The following is a 26,194-nucleotide window of genomic DNA, read 5'->3' as shown; positions in this document are numbered from 1 at the left end:
AACTGGGGGCATGAAAAAAGGAAAGATGAACCACTACTTGTATCAGCCACTGCAAATTCTATCCACCGGTAAGATTTTCAGTTCTGGTTCAATTTTCTTTTAAATGTGTTCCCTGGTTAAGAAACTAAGTCAATAAAAGTCAATAAAGGGGTAGAGATCTCCCTCTCAAGACAGTCATCTCTCAACCAGAGTGCAGAATGGCTAATATGAGTATCTCTTGCTCTGAAAGCCCCACTATGTCTATGCTTTAAACAAACAACCCACTGATTTCAGTGTCCTGTACACATCAGGATGACGCGCAGGGCTGTGACGCTGCACACGCTAGGCCCCGCCCACCTCCGTAATGCCGAAGCCTCCGCCGCACAGGATTATGGGACTCGGGCCAGCTCCTTGTCTTGGCGCGCACGGATTGGTCCGGGGACATTGTACAGTAGCGCGTCACTGGGGCCCCTCGTACTATCACTGGGGTGGTGTACGGCTCCTGCGGGCCCTTACAGGAGCGGGACCCTCGTTCTATGTCTGGGGTGTAGTTGTAATAGCATTTATGTCCCAGCTCAGTATTCTGTATTACAGGATAACGCCCATTAAAGGGTTTCTGTCACCCTGCAAAACTCATATATTTTTTTTTGGATAGTTATATTCCTTATAGTGCGATATAGCAGAATATAATAGTCTTACTTACTTTCATGCGGCCGATTCTTTATAAAACGAACTTTTATAATATGTAAATGAGGGCTCTACCAGCAAGTAGGGCGTCTACTTGCTGGTAGCTGCTGCAGAAATCCGCCCCCTCGCCGTGTTGATTGACAGGGCCAGCCGTGATCTCCTCCTCCGGCCAGCCCTGTCAGTAATTCAAAAATCGCGCGCCTCGCGTCATTCGGCGCAGGCGCTCTGAGATGAGGAGGCTCGTATCCTCAGCACTCCCTCAGTGCGCCTGCGCCGATGACATCACCGAAAGAGAAGACGTTATCGGCGCAGGCGCACTGAGGGAGTGCTGAGGAGACGAGCCTCCTCATCTCAGAGCGCCTGCGCCGAATGACGCGAGGCGCGCGATTTTTGAATTACTGACAGGGCCGGCCGGAGGAGGAGATCACGGCTGGCCCTGTCAATCAACACGGCGAGGGGGCAGATTTCTGCAGCAGCTACCAGCAAGTAGACGCCCTACTTGCTGGTAGAGCCCTCATTTACATATTATAAAAGTTCGTTTTATAAAGAATCGGCCGCATGAAAGTAAGTAAGAGCATTATATTCTGCTATATCGCACTATGAGCAATCTAACTATCCAAAAAAAAAATAATGAGTTTTGCAGGGTGACAGAAACCCTTTAAAGGGGTTCTCCACGAATTAAGAAAATGAAAATACTTAAATATTACCTTATAATAAATTTATTCCCAAATACCTTTCATTAGTTAGAGTGGCTCGTTTTGTCTACAGAGCAATCACTAAGAGAAATAAAATGGCTGCCGTGCTATCAGTACACACAGAACCTGTCCTAACCACACAGCAGGACAGGTTACTTCACAACACTGAGCTGAAGAGCTGCCTCATCCTCCTCTCTGCTCTGTGGGAATGGAAATGATGAGGTACAGAGAGAAGGGTGGGGGTAATGAGCAATGTCCGTCCTCTCTGTACTTCATGTCTCGTGTGCAGGGATCTCAAGTCTCCCGGACGTTCAGGGAGTCTCCCGCTATTAACCGCTACAACACCTTTGAGCATTTTTCCTTCTTTGTGTTAAAGGGGTTCTCCCGGACTACAAAAACAGCACCACACCTGTCCATTCACTTCAATAGAGCTGAGCTGGCATGCTACACACATCCTGTGGTCAGGTGAGGTGCTGTTTTTGGGAGAAAGCAGCCATCTTTTTGTGGTCCTGGAGAACCTCTTTAAGCCTGTATTACACTGCCTGATTATTCAGCAAATAATCGCTAACGAGCGTTCATGTGATCATCTGGCAGTGCAATACTGCAGATGACTGGCCGATAAACGAGAGAAAGCTTGATCATCAGGCAAGCGATGGCATAGTGATCACTCTTCCCCATGCTGCGGAGGAGATCACTGCATGTAATAGCGGCGGTCTCCTCCGCTAGCAAGCAGGCGATTGCCAGGAAGGAACGCTTCCCTCCCAACAATCGTCTGCCACATCAGGCTGCGTAATACAGCCTTTACATATGAGTTTTCCTAAGGTTGCATGACTTGTCATTTACCCTGTTCTCGTCGGTCCTGGTGGAGAAGTAGTTAATTGTACGCCCAATAAAACATCCTGTGGCCATTTGTTAATACATGTGCTCACATGGTGGTCACAGGGCGGCATGTGGCTGCTAGGCAACCTCATGTAAATCATCCTACAGATGGAGAAAGAGAAATGAATTAAACATCTCCCCTGTTAAGCCAGGCTAATTACACAGTGTGTGGAGATATGTCAGTGGTCTTGGGCGTTCTGCACTGTAAAATATGAATAATTCTGAATACAATGGGTGTGCCGCCTCTGAGGCTCCTGCAGACCCCGGTAACCCAATAGTCTAAGAAGTGCTGGGAACTCCTTGGCACTGCCCAGTTATTTAACTAGGAAAAAGTGACTCGGTCCCTGTATATGAGAGCTGCTCTTTATCATTTATATCAGGAGGATCTAGGAAACGTCTTCTACTAGTTTTCCCGAGCAGTTTAGGTGGTATGACAATAAGGCCACCACTTTCTTTAGACACCGGGGTGACACACATCTCATCACAATGTGGTGTCTACTCAATTGCCCCTATTGTAACTACATTATATTACCTACTTTGCTTTTCATGTGAGTGACATGAAGCTGGCACTAGCTTCGATGGCTCTTGTGAGAGGCGTCTGCACTTCAACCACTGTCTGCACGGAGACAGATTCATTATGGCTTATTTCCTGGTCTGTCATCACCCATCCTCAAGGGTATCTTCTACTTCTTGCCAAATCTGTGCACCACACAAACGGGCTCATACATATGATTACCAGCAGCACTAATCATCTGCTTCATCACCCATAAAAGGCGGACTGAACCATTATTATCCTTATTCACAAACCATCCCCTAATACACCCTACAAACAATACATGGTATACAGGGTAATACACCCTATAATATACATGGTATACAGGGTAATACTGTCACGGCCTATGGTGTGCGCTGTGACACTGTTGCTACACTTGCGGTTGCCAGCGGCAACGTGTTGCTGTGTGAGCATGCGGTGGCAGTGTCTCGGCCTTCTGGGTGATTGCTGTGACATGGTTGCCACGCATGCTGTTGCCGGTGGTAACGTGTGGCTTAGTTTGCTTGTGTGCACTTCCCCTTTAAGTGTCTTCCTTCCCTTGTCTGGTGTTGGAAAGGTTAACTCCCTTCCTAGTGTTTTGGGAACACTGGGTTTATGTGTGTGTGGGTGTGGCTGCTTGGCCTCTGCTGGATGCCTGAAGCTCTGGGTTCCACCAGACTTGGTGTATGCTGGTGGTTCACGGTTCCTGGCTTGTTCCATCTGTCCAGTGAGGGCCACCCTTGTGGTCATAGATCTTTTATGTCATCCCGGTGTCTCCTTCCCTTCCTGTCCCTATTTGTATGGAGTGGGTTATGTGCAGGGTGTTTGAATGTCTAGTTTGGTGTTACATGTCTGGTGGTGTTTAGTGTCATGTTTACTAGACATTCCCCTGTCTCAAGTTATTGCAGCTATGGTGTCCTGGGTTCCTGTGTGGTTCGTGGTGTGTGCTGTGTCCTTTAATGTTGGTGTGGACACTAGCACTTGTGCACGGGTTCCAGTCAGTGTGTCTGAGGCAGGTAAGTGTGTTACTGGTTTCACTTACCTGCCATCTCTATAGCTGTATGTGTTCCCCTCTCCTTGCAGCCTGGCCTCAGATAGAGACTCCTGTTCCTCTACGAGTGGGATGAACAGGTCGTCTCTCCCCTGCTCCTAAGGGATTTCCAGGGCGACTCAGAATATTAGATATCCAGGGTATGAGCCGTCCCACCATCGGGGTCCGCTCATACGGTGAGGAGTCGGGGATTAGGGATGTTGTAGGAGGTGACCTGCTCCCTTATTACTTCTTTTGGCCAGGCTGATTCCCTTTTACCCTTTGACACCGCACGGTGGGGGGTTTCCCCCACTCCCCGCCATGACAAATACACCCTATAAAAATACATGGTACACAGGGTAATACACCCTACAAACAATACATGGTATATAGGGTAATACACCTTACAAAACAATACACGGTATACAGGGTAATACACCCTACATATAATACATGGTATATAGGATAATACACCCTACAAAACAATACACGGTATACAGGGTAATACACCCTACATATAATACATGGTATATAGGATAATACACCCTACAAAACAATACACGGTATACAGGGTAATACACCCTACAAATAATACATGGTATATAGGGTAATACACCCTATAAACAATACATGGTATACAGGATAAGGCTACTTTCACACCAGCGTTTTTGCTGGATCCGTCATGAATCAGCAAAAGTGCTTCGGTTCTGATAATCAATCGCGGACAAGAATAGACATTTTCTATTATGGTTGCGGCCATGTGCGGTCCCGCAAATTGCAGAACGCAAATGGCTGGTATCCGTGTTTTGCGGATCTGCAAATTGCGGATCCGCAGAGCACTACGGCCATCTGAATGAGCCCTTAAATACTAATGACCTATCCTCTGGATAGGTCATCAGTATCTGATCGGTGGGGGTCCGACAACAGGGACCCCCACCGATCAGCTGTTCAAGAAGGCAGCGGTGCTTGCAGTAGCATTGTGCCCTTCTCAAAGCTTTCCCTAGGCCAGTAACGTCTGACGACTGAATTGAATGGGGCTGAACTGCGATACCAAGGTCACCCGCTATACAATGTACGGCGCTGTGCATGGTTAGCTGTGAGAAGGCACCGGGGCTTGCAGTAGGCATCGGCGCCATGTGATGTCAGATTCATCGATTGAAGTGATTGTGGCTGAGCTGCGATACTCAGCACTTCTGATATACAATGTACAGCCGCTGTACTTGGTGAGCACAGAGCGCCGGTGCCTTCTCAAACAGCTGATTGGCGGGGGTCCCAGATGTTGGGATAGGTCATCAGTATTTAACTCTTGGAAAACCCTTTTAAAGTGGCTCCATCAGATCTCCTATATGACAGAGGGATGCACATTGTCAGGTCTCATGCACACGACTGTTTTTTTTTTTGCGCATCACGCCCGTGTGAATGCCACCATTTTTTTTTACCCCTATAGAAATGTCTTTCCTCGTTTGCAAAATTGACAATCTCTTTTGCAGAACGGACAAATGGATGTGGACAGTACACAGACACGGATAGCACACGGTGTGCTGTCCACATCTTTTGCGGCCCCATTGAAACAGCCCGGCAGAAAAGAGCATGTTTTATTCATGTCCACAATTGCAGACAAGAATAGGCATTTTTACCATAGGCCGGGCCGTGTGTGTTTGGAAAAATGCAGAACGCACACGGCCGGTATCTGTGTTTTGCCGATGCTCAAAACACATATAGTCGTCTGAATGAGCCCCATCAGTAGAAGGATGGAACTAAGCATTTGTGTCCAAATCACTGAGGACAGAGAAATAACAAAAAGAACAAACAGCAGGTGGCGCTATACTTAATTTAGAATTACATGCAATTACACAAGCATTCAGATCCAGGTACTGCTTTGAAAAATGTAGAATATTTTTTCTTCTGGGACAACCCCTTTAAGCCCTAATAATTTAGCTGCTCAATGACACAAGAGAAGTATGCTTATCATGTGGGCACTGTACAGCGTCAGCACTATTAGGGGACGTTTGCATGATGGCTTTTATAGCGGAATTTTGGTGTGGACAGCTGCACCAAAATTACACCCAAACCCCACCGGCGGCCCCTCCTTTGTGCCTCCCATACATCTCAATGGGAGGCAGCGCAGAAGATCACGGAGCAGTGGGGAGAAGGGACATATCACTTCTTAGCGGGCCATAAGCTACCTCTCCGTGATCCTCAGCACCCATTGATATCTATGGGAGGCATAAAGAATGCAGCTGCCAGCAGGTTTACAGTGGAATTTCGGTGTGGCTCTCCCCACGCCAACATTCCTCTGTAAAAGCCATTTAATGCCCACTTTAATGGAGTCAGAGAAAGTTTTAAATTGTGTAAACAATTTCCCCATGTGCCATCACAGGGAAGCCGTGGGATCCAAACCTCGCATGGGCAGAAAGAAACCCAGGGATGTCTGACCATATTCCCTGTAGTTAGGGCATACTAACATCAATGGGAGTAGCACTACAGTTCCCAGCAAACATCCACTGCACAATGGACGGAGCGGTGTAGCTCCAGTGCCTGTTCGGCATGTCGCAGGGTGTCAGACACCAGCTGATCTGATATTGAGGATATAAATATCAAAATCCTGGACAATCCTTTTAAGGGCTCGTTCACATGAACATGTGAAGCCCATGCCCGTGCTGTGGACCGCATATTGTGGTCCGCAATGCACGGGAACCGTCCATAGGGCAGGCGCATGGGGATCGCAGACCCATTCACTTGAATGGGTCCGCGATCCTTCCGTTCCGCAAAAAGATAGAGCAAGTTCTATCTTTTTGCAGTACGGAAGCACGGAGCGGAGCCCCAGAAAGCACTCTGTAGTGCTTCCGTAGTGTCCCGTTCTTCCGTTTCGCATCTCCGGATTTGCGGACCCATTGAAATGAATGGGTCTGCATCCGTGATGCGCAAGGGCCACAGAACGGTGCCCGTGTATTGCGTTCGTGTGAACGAGCCCTAAGCAGGAGGCAATTCCTTTTCCCATGACATTTTCTCCTAATATTCCAATTTCTACTAATATCTGGAGATTCATTTTATTACCAATGGTGAATTACCAATAAATATCCAGGGCTCCATAATACTGGAGACATCATAAAGCTGGGACTGTGTGGTACAAGCCATTACCAGTGGTGAGGCTGCAACAATTAACATCGCGCCCCCGTCCATTACATTGATCGCCACATCTAAGCTTCGTCTTGTATTCGTTCTGAATGTACATACAGTTGGACCCATTCAGAAAATCAAAGTCTTTTTTTTTCCCCATTTCCCAAAAGTTTTGCAAATGAATGCGGCTCGATCTGACTGCTTCATTAGTAAAATACAGTTCTTCCTTTCTTGACGCCCTCCGCCATAGAGGTTTGGAGACACCTGCGAGCACGGCAGCTCTGGAATGGCTAAAAATGAAGATGACATGAAGAAAACTCATTTCTAGTAATCAATGGCACTTTGTTATAAGTAGATCTTACAGCGCTGGCTTCCGCCCTCTACCCTGCGGCCATTCATTTGCCAGATAGAATATTCTTTGTACGTTAATTTAAACCATGTCTTGTTTATTCAGAAGACACTGTATAAGGGAATTGTTCTCGGCTGAAACCTCTGTCAATTGCAAATCAGCCAACAGCTGTTTTTTCTTCCCTTTACATGACTTAATTTAGCTTACACGAGCCAAAGGAAGAGATATGGAACGCCACAGATAAAGCCGCTGAATGGACGGCTGGTTTACACTTCTTGAGTGGGCTCTGCGTGCTCCCACCTGCAGGCAAGCTTTCCAGGTTCTTCTTCCTCGCAGAAGTGCTGATATGTAACGTGACCTCTGCTCCAGCCGGAACAAAGCGCTAACTTCTGCTCATCCCAACCTGTCAGTCCATCTGTAGACAGCTGCTGGGCCAGGTAATTAGACCAAAGTAATCATCTTCCTGTGTCCATAACTTCATAAAGAAGATACAATCTGATGACATCCTTGGGCAACTTCCCTTGGCTTGTTGGCGTCAGGCCTTCTTTGGAGGTTCTTAGAACGTGCAAGGCGAAAATCCACAAAAAAGACCCCCGAGTAAAAGTGGAGAAGAAAAAAAGCTCATTAGCATGCTCCCCGCCGCCTGCTCGGCTGATAAGCTATTATTTGTGTGAAGCCGGTAATATGTAAATGATGGATGTGGCGTTGCCTTCTTAGAATGGCCCCGTCACACATATCTGTGCTATAGACACTTGTGCGGTTACAGTAGTTTGCAGTGTCTTAGGGCAATGACAGGAAGCGCGCTCCGGAATTTAGGATTGGATATGGCCATTTACCATCGGACAATGTATAGAGGCACAATTCAGCCAGTGTCCACAGAGATGGAGAATGAAACAGCAACTGTCTGATGGAAGTGAGCTGCAGTATAGCCAGACATGTCACAAAGGCAGTGAATAGATTTACATATATATCACACAAGAGCAGCCCTCACTTCTGGGACCTGTCCAGCTAAAGCTCCTTCCAACTCTATAGCTTTTATTTTATACATTTTTTCTCATTCCTGGCTGTAAGTTCTAACGAGCGTGTCCTATAATAGATATTGGGGAAAATTTAGTAAGACTGGCAAATGAACTGGTATAAGATGTGGCATGGCTCTTAATGGGTCATCAGAGGAAGTCTATTGTGCCAGAAACGGAAATCTAGTTGTAGTTTACGGCGGTTTACTGTTTCAATTTATGTCAATAAATTAGGATAAATATTGGCATATCCATTAGGGTAAACTCCAGTATACAATAAATAAGAGCGCTCTCCAACGTGCTGCTTGGCCCGCTAAACCACTTTTAGCTGCGTATATCCAATATTAAACCAAATCGCCAGCTTCTAAAACAACATTATTAATATATAGAATATATCTTGATTAACAAAGTCCAGTCCCTATATTCTTAACAGTGCGGAGCTCACGCCCTATCATATCACAATGTCCTTTTATCCACTCAGTGTCAATTGGATACGTAAGTCCGAACAGGGCTCCAACAGATATTTAAAATGCACCACCAGTCCACTATAATGCTGTTCTTTTAGTACGATGCTTGAATTCATATACTGCACAGATATGACTAATTTTAGAGGTACGTATGATTATTGCTTACCCTAATATGCCGAGGTTGTCAGTTGTTGGCCGGGTAGCTTATACATACGTACTTATCGTAGCTTCTCCGCTGCCGATCTCTGTGTAAAGTCTCTGCGCTGGTGCCGGCACATAGGTTTTCAGCCCCACGGTCTGATACAAGGGAAGCAGTTGCCACAGTGAAGATTGCTGACAGCCTTTCCTCTAAGCAGACTCAGGAGGCCAGGGAGTTCGTCAGCAGGAACACGATGTGTTCTCGGACCTCCCTGGATGCACGTCTACCATCCAACATGACATTGTCACTGAGCCTCAGGCCAGAGTCCGGTTGAAACCATACCAGCCACCTGAGTCTCGGCGACAAGCCATCTCGGAAGAAGTGCAGCTAATGCTACAACTAGACGTCATTGAGGAGTCTAAAAGTGAATGGGCCAGTCCGATAGTCTTAATACCTAAGCCGGACGAGACGTTGCGGTTCTGTAACGATTTCCGCAAACTAAATGAGATTTCTAAATTTGATGCGTATCCCAGGCCTCGGGTGGATGAGCTTATCGAGAGGTTAGGCCAAACCCGGTATTTTTCTGTTTCGGACCTCACCAAAGGATACTGGCAGCTACCCTTGATGGAGGCTGCCAAAGAGAAAACTGCATTCATCACACCAAAGGGGCTGTATCAATATAAGGTGTTACCATTTGGTCTGCATGGAGCCCACGCCACTTTTCAACGGCTCATGGACATTGTGCTGCGTCCACATCGTCGGTACACTTCGGCTTACCTGGACGATATTGTCATTCACAGTACCGACTGGGAAAGTCACCTACCAAAAGTACAGGCTGTGGTTGACTCCCTTCGAAAGGCTGGACTAACAGAAAACCCAAAAAATGTGCACTAGGGTTAGAGGAGACGAATTACCTGGGGGTATGCCATTGGGTGCGTAGTCATCAAACCCCAAGTAAACAAAATAGACGCGATACAGAATTGGCCCGCACCTGTCACTACTAGGCAAGTAAAGTCGTTCCTGGGAATGGAGGGATATTATATGAGGTTTGTCCCCCACTTTGCTACAGTGGCCACACCATTGACAGGGCTCTTGAAGGGATGCAAGTCAGTGAGTCAGACAGACCGATACCTCCAAAGTAGTCCTCGGTGCTGTACTGTCGCAGGAAGTCAGCGGGGAGGAGCACTCGAGTCTCTCCGCTATTATTTATTGGGGAGAAAATTCTGTCTGGTGACCGACCACTTCCCTCTCAAGTGGATGAGCCAGGCCAAGGACAGAAATGCCCGGGTCACCCGATGGTTTCTCTCTTTACAGAACTTTACGATTTCGGTGGAATACAGGGCAGGCCGGTTACAGGGAAATGCGGATGCCCTGTCCCAGGTACACTGACTGTTTGACGTGTGTTCACCCCCTCAGGGTTGAACAAAGGGGGGAGGTATGTAGGAAGGTACAAGGGGTCGTCATTGATGGTAGGTATGTGTCACTGAGGTTCGTGGCCTCAGTGAAGTAAGAGCCGGTATTTTCATGTGTCAGCAGCAGCTATTGCTGTTGTGTTAGGTTATAAACAATATATATGGGGAAGATTTATTTAAAATGTGCCAGAATTCTAGTGTACATGCTCAGAATCATATTTATTAAAGGGGTTATCCGAGAATTGGTACTGATAACCTATCCTCAGAATCAATAGATTGGGGGGGGCGCTGTTAGAAGAGGCAGTGGCGCTCCATGACCACTTAGGCCTTTTCCTAGGCTACGGATGTCACTGTCCATCGGTCACATATACACTATACAATGTACTGCATTGTGCTTGGTAAGATGCCAGGAAGCCACAGTGCGCCATGGCTGATTGGCGGGGATGCCGGGACTCAGACCCCCAGCCAATGGGCGTTGATGATCTATCCTGAGGAAAGGACACCAACATCAAGATCCTGGACAACCCCTTTAAGTGTTCCAGACACTTGTTTTGGATTTGGTCGACAAGAGGGCGTGGTTTAATGAAAAGGGGCCTGGCCTACTGAAAGGGGACGTGGCTTAAGAGGCGATAAAGTGAACCAAAAATGCAGCAAAATTTAGTAAGCCAAGGTGGTATGAGGTGGTATAAACTAGACAGTCCAAAGATGGACCACACCTGTCATCCAGCATCAGTTTTCATAAATTTGCCCCACTGTGTCTAATTACTGATAAGCCTCAGATTATACACAGAAGTTTCTAGTCAAATTCATGCTCCTATGGGAGAATCTGAGCGTGTATTTTACATATTTCATTTCTAATCTTCTTTCCATGGTCACAGCTTTCCTCCACAATTTCTCCTATAAGTAGACAGGCAGGAAAAATTCAAACCCTTCACGTTAATCTTCTATCACAACCAAGAAAGAATTATCTACAGCCAGCCCCAATACCGGGACATTGCATAAACTGGCTTACCATTGCCAGTAAAACTTTGTGCCTGAAAGATCCTTTGGCCTCTCGCGCTACGTCCTCATACATACCACGAGTGACAAGATTCAGAGTAGAAGCTATTCTGACAGGCCACGACTGAGAGCACTGTAAGAAGAAGAAATCCCTGCACAGACACCGAGGCCAATGATAAGAGGATGCTAAGCTCTCTTTAGCATGTGCAAAGTAAGTGATAAAACCTCAAAAAGGTTAAGATAACACTACAAAGAATAAAAAAAAGTAAAAAAAGTACTTAAACATAAATGTAACTGTACTGATGAAAGAGCTCCAGTAATGCTTTAACTTTATTTTTCCGGCACTTCCTGAGGCACTGACGATAATTATATAACCTGTACAATACCAAGGAAATCCTAAAAATGTGACCCAGAAGGCGACACGGACTAGATGGAGCATTACAGACTAATCATAACTTCATCTAAGAATTTCTCTTCCGCGGTCTGACGGGATAGAAATGAGCTGTCCGAAGATGACGGATCAGAAGTTTGGCCAATGATATCTGACAAATCTATATGAGCATGCCGGCAGAGATCATCACATGCACAAATGAAACACAGCTATCGATTTGGGAATCCGTCATTCCTAACACAAACTGCAAATTACAATCACCAGCCAAATAATCCAACATGGCAGATCATTTGTTAGAACAGATTATCGTTCAGCGGTCTGTTGGAAAAAAGAACTTTACAAATGGCACACAGATGGGAAAAACAGTCTCAGTCCTAGGCTTCAACGAACAGTTATCTCATATCTTTGGCCAGCTTAAAGGGGTTATCCCATGAGTAATGTAAAAAACAAAAAGCTGATATCATATAGTCCGACAGTCTCTTTCTAACAAAGCTAGAATCAGCCCTGCACCGCCACGAATCCAGAAATATCTCCATTCATTGATCCAATTGTTCTGCTAGATTTAGTTCAAGCTGGCAGCTTAGAGGGCGTGCACTCTCTCAGGGGGTGTGTCCTTTCTGCTGCAGCTGAAGGCTGGAATTGAGCATGAGCTTCCACCTAAGTGAGCGGGACAGAGAAATTGGAAAAAGGACAGGTGGCGCTATACAGATTTCAGTGAATAACCGTCACAAACTTAGGGTACTTTCACACTTGCGTTAAAGTTTCCCAGTATTAAGTTCCGTCACAGGGGCTCAATACCGGAAAAAAACGCTTCAGTTTTATCGTAATGCATTCTGAATGGAGATCATTCCATTCAGTATGCATCAGGATGTCTTCAGTTCAGTCACTCTTACGGTATTTGGCCGGAGAAAATACTGCAGCATGATGCAGTATTTTCTCCGGTCAAAATTCCGGAACACTTGCCGGAATGCCGGATCCAGCATTAATCTCCATAGAAATGTATTAATGCCGATTCCGGTACCAAGTGTTCCGGAAAACCGGATACGCAGACCTTTAAATCTGTGAAAAAAATAAATACCGGATCCGTTTTCCCAGATGAAGCCGGAGAGATGGATCCAGTATTTCAATGCATTTGTCAGCCGGATCCGGAAACAAATGCTACACGTTTTCATACGGATTTCCGGATCCGGCAGGCAGTTCCAGCAACGGAACTGCCTGCCGGAATGCAACAACACAAGTGTGAAATTACCCTTACCTGTCTGGGCTCCAGCGGCGAGATCTCCATCTTCGGCGCGACCACGCCGGGATAAATACGCTGGTAAGCAACACCCCCTGGTGACGCGACAGCATCCTTAGCAACAAGTCAAGAGCTCTTCTCCCCACAGCGGGCGTATACTGGAGGAGACTAGCAGTTGTCTGATTGCTCAGGTGCTCTATTCCTGTGTGCTAGTTTTCTGACTAAGGCCCCATTCACACGACCATATGAATGGGTTCGCACCCATTACGCAATTTTGCGGAACAGGTGCAGACCCATTCATTTCAATGGAGCCACAAAAGATGCAGACAGCACACCGTGTGCTGTCTGCATTCGCAGTTCCATTCTGCGGCCCCGCAAAAAATATAGAGCATGTCCTATTGCAATTTCGGACAAGAATAGGCATTTTCTATGAGAGTGGCAGCCATTATCCGTGTTTTGCGGATGCGCAATTTGCAAACTGCAAAACACATACAGCCGTCTGAATGAGCATAATGGAGCACCTATCAGGTGCGGATCCAGGGACTCGGCGCTCTATTTAAACCTCTTCCTGGACGTATACCAGTGCCAGGGATAGTCCTGTTTGGGCTCACAAGCTAGGTTCCTGGTTCTTGGATTCATTTGGATTTGTTTGTTCATTTAAAGAGGACCTTTCACTTGTATACAAACTAAAAACTAACTATATCAGTGGGCAGAGCGGCGCCCAGGGGTCCCCCTGCACTTACTAGTATGTCTGGGCGCCGCTCCGTTCGCCCGGTATAGGCTCCGGTGTCTGCGCTCCCTCTGTTGTACTGGACTGATTTTTTGTATGAGGCGTGTCCCTTGCTGCAGCGCTGGCCAATCGCAGCAGCAAGGGACACGCCTCATACAAAAAATCAGTCCAGTGAGCACAGACACCGGAGCCTATACCGGGCGAACGGAGCGGCGCCCAGACATACTAGTAAGTGCAGGGGGACCCCTGGGTGCCGCTCTGCCCACTGATATAGATGGTTTTTAGTTTGTATACAAGTGAAAGGTCCTCTTTAACCTCAGATCGTCTTTTGACCACTCTCTGTCTCACATGATTTGTACTGTGTATCCCCTCTGGTATTTGATCTCGGCTTGTCTTTTGACTACTCTCTGTCTCTCGTTTTTGTACTAAGTTGCCCACCTGGTTCTGACCCATTTTGGTTTTGTCCCTTGGTGTTTGTCTGTCTCTGCACCTGAGTAGCATAGAAACCGTCGACCAGTTGCGGTCTTGCTACCTAGGGCTTGAACAGCAAGTAGGTAGGAAAAGTGGGCTGGGTTCGAGGTCAGGGCTCACTGTGTCTGTCTCTATCTACAAGCATTACAACAACTCAGTGGCTATATTACATTTATAATTACATGTAATTACAAAAGTATTCAGATACAGGTGCTGGTTTGAAAAATTTCGAATACTGTTCATGGGACAAGCCCTTGAATTTGTCCTGCTTGGATTTCATAAGCTGCAGTACAGTATTAAAGGGGTTATCACCCAAATCAAAAAAGAAATGCATTACTCCAGATATTTTAACTAATGTGTAATTTCCTAATTAATTTGAGTTCATATCTGATCTAGGAGGTACTCACAGTTCCGTACAGGAGATCTGCAATCACAAACTGATAAATTATTATTATTATTATTATACAGTAAGTTAAGGGGACGGGTGCTTTGACCCGGGAGATCCGGAACCACAGCTGCATTAAAGGGGTTGTCCTATTTATTATTTTGTTCTTTGTATATTTCTAACTAATCACTAATCAATGTAACAGCTTTACCATGCACTTACTGCATCTGTAGTTGCTGATTTCTCAGATTTCACTGAGGGTCACATGACCTGTGATGTCAGCTTCTCTCTGTGCTCTGATGTTTCATGCACAAGCCTGAGAGAGCAGATATGTGTTTGTACAAGAGACGTTACTGTGCTGTCCACGCCCCCTGCACTGCCATCACTGTGCTGGCCACACACCCCTGCACTGGCTGAGCTGCTGCTGTCTGCCTGGATTCTTCAGAAAAAACTTTAACCCCTTCAGCGGCACAGACTCAGGGCTGAAGGCTTTACTGAGTAGCTGCAGGCAGTGAGGAGACAAATATTAGGCACAAGAGCTGACAGACCGGAGGAGTTCTTCAGAGCATTGCACAAGAAGAGGTAGGGGGAAGATCCTGTGTGTATCAGCAGTGTCATTGTACAGCTGGGACTTGTAGTCCTACACATATAACATGCTGCTGAGTATCCCAGCAGGCAGACATGTCACTCAGGGCAGACTTATTCACTCCCTTTGCAGAGCAGGGGGAGGGGCAGAGATTGTTGTTATTGCAGGTAAAAAAAGGGCCAGAAGAGAACCAGGGAAATGAGGAACATTTTTATTTTTTTTTACCTAAAACTTACTTAGCTCAGTTATATATTGCTGCCCATCAGATTTACAGTGCTATATTTCTTTTTTCATAACTCGGACAACCCCTTTAAAGTACAGTGCAGCCTCCCATTGAAAACAATGACAGATGAACTCTGCACTGCTGCCGGCAGCTTTTTGGTCCTGATTCTGATATTAAAATGAGACTTTCGCCAATATATTTTTATATCAAAAACAAACCGGAGCCCGCGCACCCCGTCAAGCTTGGGGTGACAGGGGTACGCGGGCTCCGGTATGTTCTTGATATAAGAATATATTGACGAAAGTTTCATTTTAATATCAGCGTGACGGTTTAGCCATATATTGTCAATTGCATTTACGATTGTAGTGCACCATTTTCAGTGATTTTAGTGTGAACAGGGCCTTACAATTTTCCTTTTCATCTTTGCTTTTAATAGTAATAAGACACAAACCTTAATTTCACCTCAGCTTGCAGTGAGCCTTTAAAGGATAACTGTCATATTTTTTTTATTTGTTAGTTTATTAGAGCTAGGCATGTATACCTGAGTTAGGCTACCGTCAGGGATCTGCAAAAACTGATCCGTTACAATAATACAACCGCATGCATCTGTCATGAATGGATCCATTTGTATTATCTTTAACATAGCCAAGACAGATCCATTAACTCCACTGTAAGTCAATGGGAGACGGATCAGTTTTCTATTGTGCAAGATTGTGTCAGAGAAAACGGATCCGTCCCTATTGACTTACATTGTGTGCCAGGATGGATCCGTTTAGCTCAGTTTCATCAGATGGACACCAAAACGCTGAAGCCAGCGTTTTGATGTCCGCCTCCAGAGCGGAAAGGAGACTGATCGGAGGGAAACTGATGCATTCTGAGCAGATCCTTTTCCATTCAGAATGCATTAGGGCAAAACTGATCCGTTTTGGACCGCTTCTGAGAGCCCATGACGGATCTCACAAACGGAAAGCCAAAACGCGAGTGTGAATGTAGCCTTAGTCTGTCAATGATTGTCAAAAGATCTATAATTACCTTAGATTAACACCTTTCATTAATGTCTCCTGTCCCTTTCCACTGCTCCCTTAAAAGACAGTTGCTATGGCTTGTCTGTCTCCAGCTAAGAAGACAGAGGGGCGGTCCTTCACACTGCATGTCTGCATTAGGCTTCAGAGTGAGGAGGTGTCTCTCAGTAATCCAATCTGATTGGCTGGCAGGGAGTTGCTGGCTACAGCAAGTGTGTATGGGAAGTGAGGGAAAGCAGTTTTGGCCTCAGAGAACTGGCAGAGGAGCCATCTTGAGAAGGTCCTCATATTGTAAATGTTTAAACAGCCGTAACTAAGGGAAAAACTCAAGGAAAACAGTGGTATGTGAAGACACTAAATATTGCTTTATGCATAATGCTGCTGCAGCAGTTACATATGCTAAAATTGATTTTTTGATGAAAACATGACAGCTACCCTTTAATAGATGGGCCACTGACGAGCCTTTGGAGTACTGGCCCATTTGGGATCAAATGTAAATATGGAATATAACATATATACAGTACAGACCAAAAGTTTGGACACACCTTCTCATTCAAAGAGTTTTCTTTATTTTCATGACTATGAAGGCATCAAAACTATGAATTAACAGGAATTATATACATAACAAACAAGTGTGAAACAACTGAAAATATGTCATATTCTAGGTTCTTCAAAGTAGCCACCTTTTGCTTTGATTACTGCTTTGCACACTCTTGGCATTCTCTTGATGAGCTTCAAGAGGTAGTCACCTGAAATGGTCTTCCAACAGTCTTGAAGGAGTTCCCAGAGATGCTTAGCACTTGTTGGCCCTTTTGTCTTCACTCTGCGGTCCAGCTCACCCCAAACCATCTCGATTGGGTTCAGGTCCGGTGACTGTGGAGGCCAGGTCATCTGGCGCAGCACCCATCACTCTCCTTCATGGTCAAATAGCCCTTACTTTCAAAGTTTTCCCAATTTTTCGGCTGACTGACTGACCTTCATTTCTTAAAGTAATGATGGCCACTCGTTTTTCTTTACTTAGCTGCTTTTTTCTTGCCATAATACAAATTCTAACAGTCTATTCAGTAGGAATATCAGCTGTGTATCCACCTGACTTCTCCTCAACACAACTGATAGTCCCAACCCCATTTATAAGGCAAGAAATCCCACTTATTAAACCTGACAGGGCACACCTGTGAAGTGAAAACCATTTCAGTGGACTACCTCTTGAAGCTCATCAAGAGAATGCCAAGAGTGTGCAAAGCAGTAACCAAAGCAAAAGGTGGCTACTTTGAAGAACCTAGAATATGACATATTTTCAGATGTTTCACACTTGTTTGTTATGTATATAATTCCACATGTGTTAATTCATAGTTTTGATGCCTTCAGTGTGAATCTACAATTTTCATAGTCATGAAAATAAAGAAAACTCTTTGAATGAGAAGGTGTGTCCTAACTTTTGGTCTGTACTGTATATATATATATATATATATATATATATATATATATATAGAGAGAGAGAGAGAGAGAGAGAGAGACAGAGAGAGAGAGAGAGACTTACTAATCAAAATGTGCCAGGGTTCTGGTGTACATGCTCAGCATCGCATTTATTAAGTGTTTCAGACAGATTTTGGTTGACAAGGGGGTGTGGTTTAATGAAAAGGGGCATGGCCTACTGAAAGGAGGTGTGGCTTAAGAAGAAACAAAGTGGATAAAAAATTCAGCAAAATGTAGGTGCAAAATTCTGACCTAAAGTAAGCCAATCCAAAGATGGACCACATTTGTCATTTTGTCATCCAGCATCAGTTTTCATAAATCTGCCCCATTATGTCTATTTATCAATAAGACTCAAATATACCAGGGAAGCCTCAGCTTATATAGTTTCTAACTCAGTGTCTTATATATATATATACACTGCTCAAAAAAATAAAGGGAACACAAAAATAACACATCCTAGATCTGAATTAATTAAATATTCTTTTGAAATACTTTGTTCTTTACATAGTTGAATGTGCTGACAACAAAATCACACAAAAATGTAAAAATGGAAATCTAATTTTCAACCCATGGAGGTCTGGATTTGGAGTCACCCTCAAAATTAAAGTGGAAAAACACACTACAGGCTGATCCAACTTTGATGTAATGTCCTTAAAACAAGTCAAAATGAGGCTCAGTAGTGTGTGTGGCCTCCACGTGCCTGTATGACCTCCCTACAACGCCTGTGCATGCTCCTGATGAGGTGGCGGACGGTCTCCTGAGGGATCTCCTCCCAGACCTGGACTAAAGCATCTGCCAACTCCTGGACAGTCTGTGGTGCAACATGACATTGGTGGATAGAGCGAGACATGATGTCCCAGATGTGCTCAATTGGATTCAGGTCTGGGGAACGGTCAGGCCAGTCCATAGCATCAATGCCTTTGTCTTGCAGGAACTGCTGACACACTCCAGCCACATGAGGTCTAGCATTGTCTTGCATTAGGAGAAACCCAGGGCCAACCGCACCAGCATATGGTCTCACAAGGGGTCTGAGGATCTCATCTCGGTACCTAATGGCAGTCAGGCTACCTCTGGCGAGCACATGGAGGGCTGTGCGGCCCTCCAAAGAAATGCCACCCCACACCATTACTGACCCAATGCCAAACCGGTCATGCTGGAGGATGTTGCAGGCAGCAGAATGTTCTCCACGGCGTCTCAAGACTCTGTCACGTCTGTCACATGTGCTCAGTGTGAACCTGCTTTCATCTGTGAAGAGCACAGGGTGCCAGTGGCGAATTTGCCAATCTTGGTGTACTCTGGCAAATGCCAAACGTCCTGCACGGTGTTGGGCTGTAAGCACAACCCCCACCTGTGGACGTCGGGCCCTCATACCACCCTCATGGAGTTTGTTTCTGACCGTTTGAGCAGACACATGCACATTTGTGGCTTGCTGGAGGTCATTTTGCAGGGCTCTGGCAGTGCTCCTCCTGTTCCTCCTTGCACAAAGGCGGAGGTAGCGGTCCTGCTGCTGGGTTGTTGCCCTCCTACGGCCTCCTCCACGTCTCCTGATGTACTGGCCTGTCTCCTGGTAGCGCCTCCATGCTCTGGACACTACGCTGACAGACACAGCAAAGCTTCTTGCCACAGCTCGCATTGATGTGCCATCCTGGATAAGCTGCACTACCTGAGCCACTTGTGTGGGTTGTAGACTCCGTCTCATGCTACCACTAGAGTGAAAGCACCGCCAGCATTCAAAAGTGACCAAAACATCAGCCAGAAAGCATAGGAACTGAGAAGTGGTCTGTGGTAACCACCTGCAGAACCACTCCTTTATTGGGGGTGTCTTGCTAATTGCCTATAATTTCCACCTGTTGTCTATCCCATTTGCACAACAGCATGTGAAATTGATTGTCACTCAGTGTTGCTTCCTAAGTGGACAGTTTGATTTCACAGAAGTGTGATTGACTTGGAGTTACATTGTGTTGTTTAAGTGTTCCCTTTATTTTTTTGAGCAGTGTATATATATATATATATATATATATATATATATATATATATAGAGAGAGAGAGAGAGAGAGAGAGAGAGAGAGAGAGAGAGAGAGAGAGAGATGAGTGAATTTCATATTTTGAAATTCGTTCACGCTTTGTTCCGTTACCATGGACCATAATGCAATTGTATGACGGAATGCATAACAGAATGCCTTTAGAGGCATTCCGTTATTTATTCCGTCATAATAAAAGTCTATGGGCTGCATAACGGATCTGTCGCGTTTCCGTTATGCAGGAGAGAACGGATCAGTTATGCAGCCCATAGACTTCTATTATGACGGAATGAATAATTGAATGCTTCTAAAGGCATTCTGTTATGCAGTCCGTCATACAATCGCGTTATGGTCCGTGGTAACGGAATCCATAACGCAATTCACCTTTTACCAGTAAACGAATCGGAAACTAATTTCATAACCGGAAATTTCCTCTGTAGTGATAACCCCTTTAATACTGTACTGCAGCTCATGAAATTCTAGCAGGACAAATTCTCAAAGTGGTTGTCCCACGAAAAATATTCCACATTTTTCAAACAAGCACCAGGGTCTGAATACTTTTGGAATTGCATTTAATTAAAAATTGGAGATCCGTCAGACACACGGGCCAATCATGGATCATTTTCCGCTGTCTAGAGAGAACCAGATAGCTAGCTATCTACGGTATTTATATGAACTTGGAAGTGAATGAATGAATGAAAGGTGGGAAGAAGTCAATATGCATGCATATAGTAATAAATGCCCTGTCCATAGTAATACTTTTTGTGGGCTAACCCCTTTAAACATTTGGCTACTTGGCCAGGACCAAAGCCCTGGTTCATAAAAACAACAAAAAGACAAAATTTTTAAAGTGGAAAAAGTCATAAAGGCAATACAACTACACACAGCATCAGCAGAGAGACGCCCTGCATAGGCCCTGGGACAAGGGGTCATGGTGCTCCTCCAGTGTGCTCCACGCCCCTGCAGAGTTTACCAGGCACAGTTCTGTACATTTTGTAGCAGCTAGGGATGCAAAATCAATTTTGACGGCACGGATAACGCTGCACGCTGTGCTATTCTCAACACATGTGTGAACAGAGCCTAAAAGTTACTGGTTCCATATAACAAATGGCTTCCTTCTCCCTGTCCATGAACACCAATGCTCTGTCCATCCATGACAGCAGTGTGAAGATCCAAAGCTAACGAGATTAATACCGCCATATCAGGCCTGTAAATCAAAGCCGCTCCAATTCTTCTCTGACACTGAGGTATGTCACAGAGTGAATTATGGAACGTGTGGTGACAGGATATCCAGGAACATCTGCTGTGCCATAATGGGGCACTGTGCTGAAGTAAAAGATTTTACTGTCCTTGGCTTCAGTCATTTACGTGAATCTTCCAGTTTTATGGGTTCAGGAAACAGCTTTTGAAGACTGCACGTTTTCAGTGCTGGTTAAATGTGTGCAAAATCTTTGTATGGAGATAACAGACATACACTGAGTTACTAAAACATTCCATCGTCGTCGGTACGGAAAATTCTCCCCAAGACTATAACAGTCACTGACGATACATGTATCACGAGCAAGCGGGTTTACCTAGTCCCATATGGTGGTCACAACTCCGGGCCAAGTAATACCTCGCCCTGACAGCTTCCCTCATCATGTACATGGATCAAAAAATAATTCGTTATAGCTCAGCATTACTATTGCATTCTCAATGGGCTTAAAGGGGCTTTCCAGTAGTTTACATGGATGCTCTATCCATCAGCAGAGACAGACGGGCACTTAGCTTTTCACACAAAGAGTTTCTGCATAAGGCCTCATGCACACGGCAATTTGCGGTCCCCAATGCACGGGCACCATCTGTGCGGCTACCGCAGACGGATCCAGACCCATTCAGCTTGAATAGGTCAGCAATCCATCCGCAACGCCCAAAATAATGGAACATGTTCAATTTTTTTGCAGTGTGGAGGCACGGAGAGAAACCCTATGGAAGCACTCCGTACTGTTTCCGTGGGGTTCTGCGCCTCCAATCCGCACCGCACCTCCCGGATTACGGACCCATTCAAGTGAATGGGTCCACATCCGTGATGCAGTGCACAAACGGCAGGGGCCTATACATTGAGGACCTGCTGTTTGTGGGCCGCAATACAGGCACGGCCGGCCGTGTGCATGAGGCCTAAAGCATACATTTCCAGAAGACAAATCCTCAGAACAAATTTTGTGCAGAAATCAAAGGGTTTTCCTGAAGATAGATTACCAATATCAGATCAGTGGGGATCCGACTCCAGCACCAAGAGGCCGCGGAGCTCCTCACAGCACACCAAGGACACTGCCGTACATCGTATAGTGGCTGGGCTTGGTATTACAGCCCAGGCTAATTAATTGCAATAGGACAGAGCTGCAGACGGGTCCTGTGACCAATGAAGGTGATATCACTGACCTAGGAAGAGGCCACAGCGCCCACTGGAGCACCACAGCCTCTTCAAACAGCTGATTGGCAGGGGTGCCAGGAGTCAGACCCAACCTGATATGATATTCTCTCATACTCTCAGAAAGCCCCTTCAAGAAAGGAATGTTGGGATTTTTCAGCTCCAAAGCCTGCAGAATTTTAAATGCAGCTCTATAATACAATACAGATTATTACTCAGGATCTGGGACAGATAAGCAATATCAAGTTCAACTTGACTTCTTCTATTACCTCAGAATAGCCTTTTTTTCCCTGCTGGTCCCTGCTATACTGGCAGCTGCCAGAGGGTGGAGAAGACAGATTTTTGCTCAGAATCCACCCCAGCAGCACAGAAAAGAAGCAGCAACAACTGGGTACTGGGAAGCAACAAATAATGGAAGGGATTTTATATGGTAGGAACAAATTACCTTTAAAAAATGACTTTAAAACAGCTATTAACTGCATTTCTGTACTAAAATGATTAACGGGATAACCCCTCCTAATGGCATCTATAGGCAAAATAATTATTTCTTTATTCTGCCCTACTTTATATAAAAATGGGAACATGAGAAGGAACAGGCAGCACAGTGGCTCAGTGGTTAGCACTGGTGCCTTGCAACGCTGGGGGTCATGCAACATCTGCATGGAGTTTGTATGTTCTCCCCGTGTTTGTGTGGGTTTCCTCCGGGTACTCCGGTTTCTTTCCACACTCTAAAGACAGACTGATAGGGAACTTAGATTGTGAGCCCCATTGGGGACAGCGCGATGCTAATGTCTGTAAAGCCCTGCGGAATATAGTAGCGCTATAGAAGGGAGTCAAATAAATAACTAAATAAAAAAATTATATATAATAATAATATATATAATACATAAATGGGCCTAAAGGGAAAAAAACATCAAGAGAACCAGGGCTGTGGAGTCAGTAGATAAATGCTCCGACTCCTCTGTATTTAATATGCAAATGTATTTTATACATTCCTTGAAGGAAAGAAAGGCAACATACGGCTGTTCCACCAAGTTCTTCTAAGCTCTTATAGCAGAGAGAGGTAGTTGGGCAGAAGCTGCTGCCTTCTCCTTTGTGTGCTGATCTTCTGCTGAAGATAGGGCAGTGGGGGATCCAGGAAGGGGCAGGGGAAGGGGCATTTAGTTTAAACCATGATTTCCCTAGTAGAATCCCATAGTCATGTTTAAAGTTTAAGCTAACAATCTGAGTTTACAAGTTTTTATAGCCTTAACTGAATGACAGCAGTTTTTCAAATGGTTTACAGCTTCAGTCTTGAACTATTGACTACCCATTCCCTTCACTTATACAAGTGTCTCTAGTCCTGGAAAAAACATATCAGTGAGAGGCTAGGTTAACCATGGGCGTTGCGTTCCCTGTAACAGCGGAACACAACACAATGGAAAGTATAAGTATTGCCGCTCCTTAACTGTGCGTTGCGTGCCATATAGTGAAGCATGTGAAAATCATGCTTCTTCATGGTCACTTAACGTGTTCGTTTTGCGGTAACGTGATGCACTGCATGCATTGGCCTTTTTTCTTACAGTAGAGAAGTAATTAAAGGGAATCTGTCACCTGCTTTTATCATTTCAAGCTTTCAACATTGAGGTTATTTCAGGATCAGGAGGCGTTCTTGGGCTGCAATCTAAGGCGGGCCGGGCACTGCAGGGGGGCGTCACTGGGCTCCAGAGAGGGAAAAAAACGCCCCTCTGGGCACCTTGGAGCTTCATTAGCATATCAGAAAAAGAGCTTTTTTATCAAAATGACAAAACGAAATAAAGTAAGAAGACCACTGCAGTAATAAGGTACTTTATTGAACATGGCAATGTTGAAAACTTAAAATGCTAAAAGCAGGTGACAGATTCCCTTTAATTATAACTTTTTGTGAATTGGGACATTTAAACTTGCTTTTTTTATTTTTTATTCCAATTTATATTTAGTAGGAGTCGGAATCGGTTCATTTTTGCCGACTCCGACACCAGGTACCCAAAATTGCCACCGACTCCGACTCCACAGCCCTGAAGAGAACCACATAGTTGCTGGGCAATCCTATCATAGGAATGGGTGGCTCATTTCTGAGAAGTTTTTAACCACCTCAGCCCCCAGTGCTTAAACACCCTGAAAGACCAGGCCACTTTTTACACTTCTGACCTACACTACTTTCACCGTTTATTGCTCGGTCATGCAACTTACCACCCAAATGAATTTTACCTCCTTTTCTTCTCACTAATAGAGCTTTCATTTGGTGGTATTTCATTGCTGCTGACATTTTTACTTTTTTTGTTATTAATCGAAATTTAACGATTTTTTTGCAAAAAAATGACATTTTTCACTTTCAGTTGTAAAATTTTGCAAAAAAAATGACATCCATATATAAATTTTGCTCTAAATTTATTGTTCTACATGTCTTTGATAAAAAAAAAATGTTTGGGTAAAAAAAAAATGGTTTGGGTAAAAGTTATAGCGTTTACAAACTATGGTACAAAAATGTGAATTTCCGCTTTTTGAAGCAGCTCTGACTTTCTGAGCACCTGTCATGTTTCCTGAGGTTCTACAATGCCCAGACAGTACAAACACCCCACAAATGACCCCATTTCGGAAAGTACACACCCTAAGGTATTCGCTGATGGGCATAGTGAGTTCATAGAACTTTTTATTTTTTGTCACAAGTTAGCGGAAAATGATGATTTTTTTTTTTTTTTTTTTTTTTTCTTACAAAGTCTCATATTCCACTAACTTGTGACAAAAAATAAAAACTTCCATGAACTCACTATGCCCATCACGAAATACCTTGGGGTCTCTTCTTTCCAAAATGGGGTCACTTGTGGGGTAGTTATACTGCCCTGGCATTCTAGGGGCCCAAATGTGTGGTAAGGAGTTTGAAATCAAATTCTGTAAAAACTGACCAGTGAAATCCGAAAGGTGCTCTTTGGAATGTGGGCCCCTTTGCCCACCTAGGCTGCAAAAAAGTGTCACACATCTGGTATCTCCGTATTCAGTAGAAGTTGGGGAATGTGTTTTGGGGTGTCATTTTACATATACCCATGCTGGGTGAGATAAATATCTTGGTCAAATGCCAACTTTGTATAAAAAAATGGGAAAAGTTGTCTTTTGCCAAGATATTTCTCTCACCCAGCATGGGTATATGTAAAAAGACACCCCAAAACACATTCCCCAACTTCTCCTGAATACGGAGATACCAGATGTGTGACACTTTTTTGCAGCCTAGGTGGGCAAAGGGGCCCATATTCCAAAGAGCACCTTTCGGATTTCACTCGTCATTTTTTACAGAATTTGATTTCAAACTCCTTACCACACATTTGGGCCCCTAGAATGCCAGGGCAGTATAACTACCCCACAAGTGACCCCATTTTGGAAAGAAGAGACCCCAAGGTATTCGCTGATGGGCATAGTGAGTTCATGGAAGTTTTTATTTTTTGTCACAAGTTAGTGGAATATGAGACTTTGTATGAAAAAAAAAAAATATATAAAAAAAATCATCATTTTCCACTAACTTGTGACAAAAAATAAAAAATTCTAGGAACTCGCCATGCCCCTCACGGAATACCTTGGGGTGTCTTCTTTCCAAAATGGGGTCACTTGTGGGGTAGTTATACTGCCCTGGCATTTTCCAGGGGCCCTAATGTGTGGTAAGTAGGTAAATGACCAGTGAAATCCAAAAGGTGCTCTTTGGAATATGGGCCCCTTTGCCCACCTAGGCTGCAAAAAAGTGCCACACATGTGGTATCTCCGTACTCAGGAGAAGTTGGGGAATGTGTTTTGGGGTGTCTTTTTACATATACCCATGCTGGGTGAGAGAAATATCTTGGCAAAAGACAACTTTTCCCATTTTTTTATACAAAGTTGGCATTTGACCAAGATATTTATCTCACCCAGCATGGGTATATGTAAAATGACAC

At 44.8% G+C, this 26,194-nt stretch overlaps 1 protein-coding gene and 1 long non-coding RNA gene across 3 annotated transcripts in view; one reads left to right on the top strand and one right to left on the bottom strand.

Moving 5' to 3' along the window:
- Window positions 1-26,194, bottom strand: part of XRCC4 (X-ray repair cross complementing 4) — a 431,955-nt gene that overhangs the window by 383,724 nt on the left and 22,037 nt on the right. The window lies entirely within an intron of this gene.
- On the top strand, window positions 15,583-23,504 carry LOC120992498. The gene is made up of 3 exons (XR_005776989.1): window positions 15,583-15,715; window positions 17,427-17,430; window positions 23,494-23,504. It is a non-coding gene; the product is annotated as an uncharacterized LOC120992498 (long non-coding RNA).

The sequence above is a fragment of the Bufo bufo genome, chromosome 2 (assembly GCF_905171765.1).
Source record: "Bufo bufo chromosome 2, aBufBuf1.1, whole genome shotgun sequence".
Lineage (NCBI taxonomy): Eukaryota > Metazoa > Chordata > Amphibia > Anura > Bufonidae > Bufo > Bufo bufo.
Note: the sequence above shows the minus strand (reverse complement) of the source record. Positions and strands in the feature narration are given on the sequence as shown.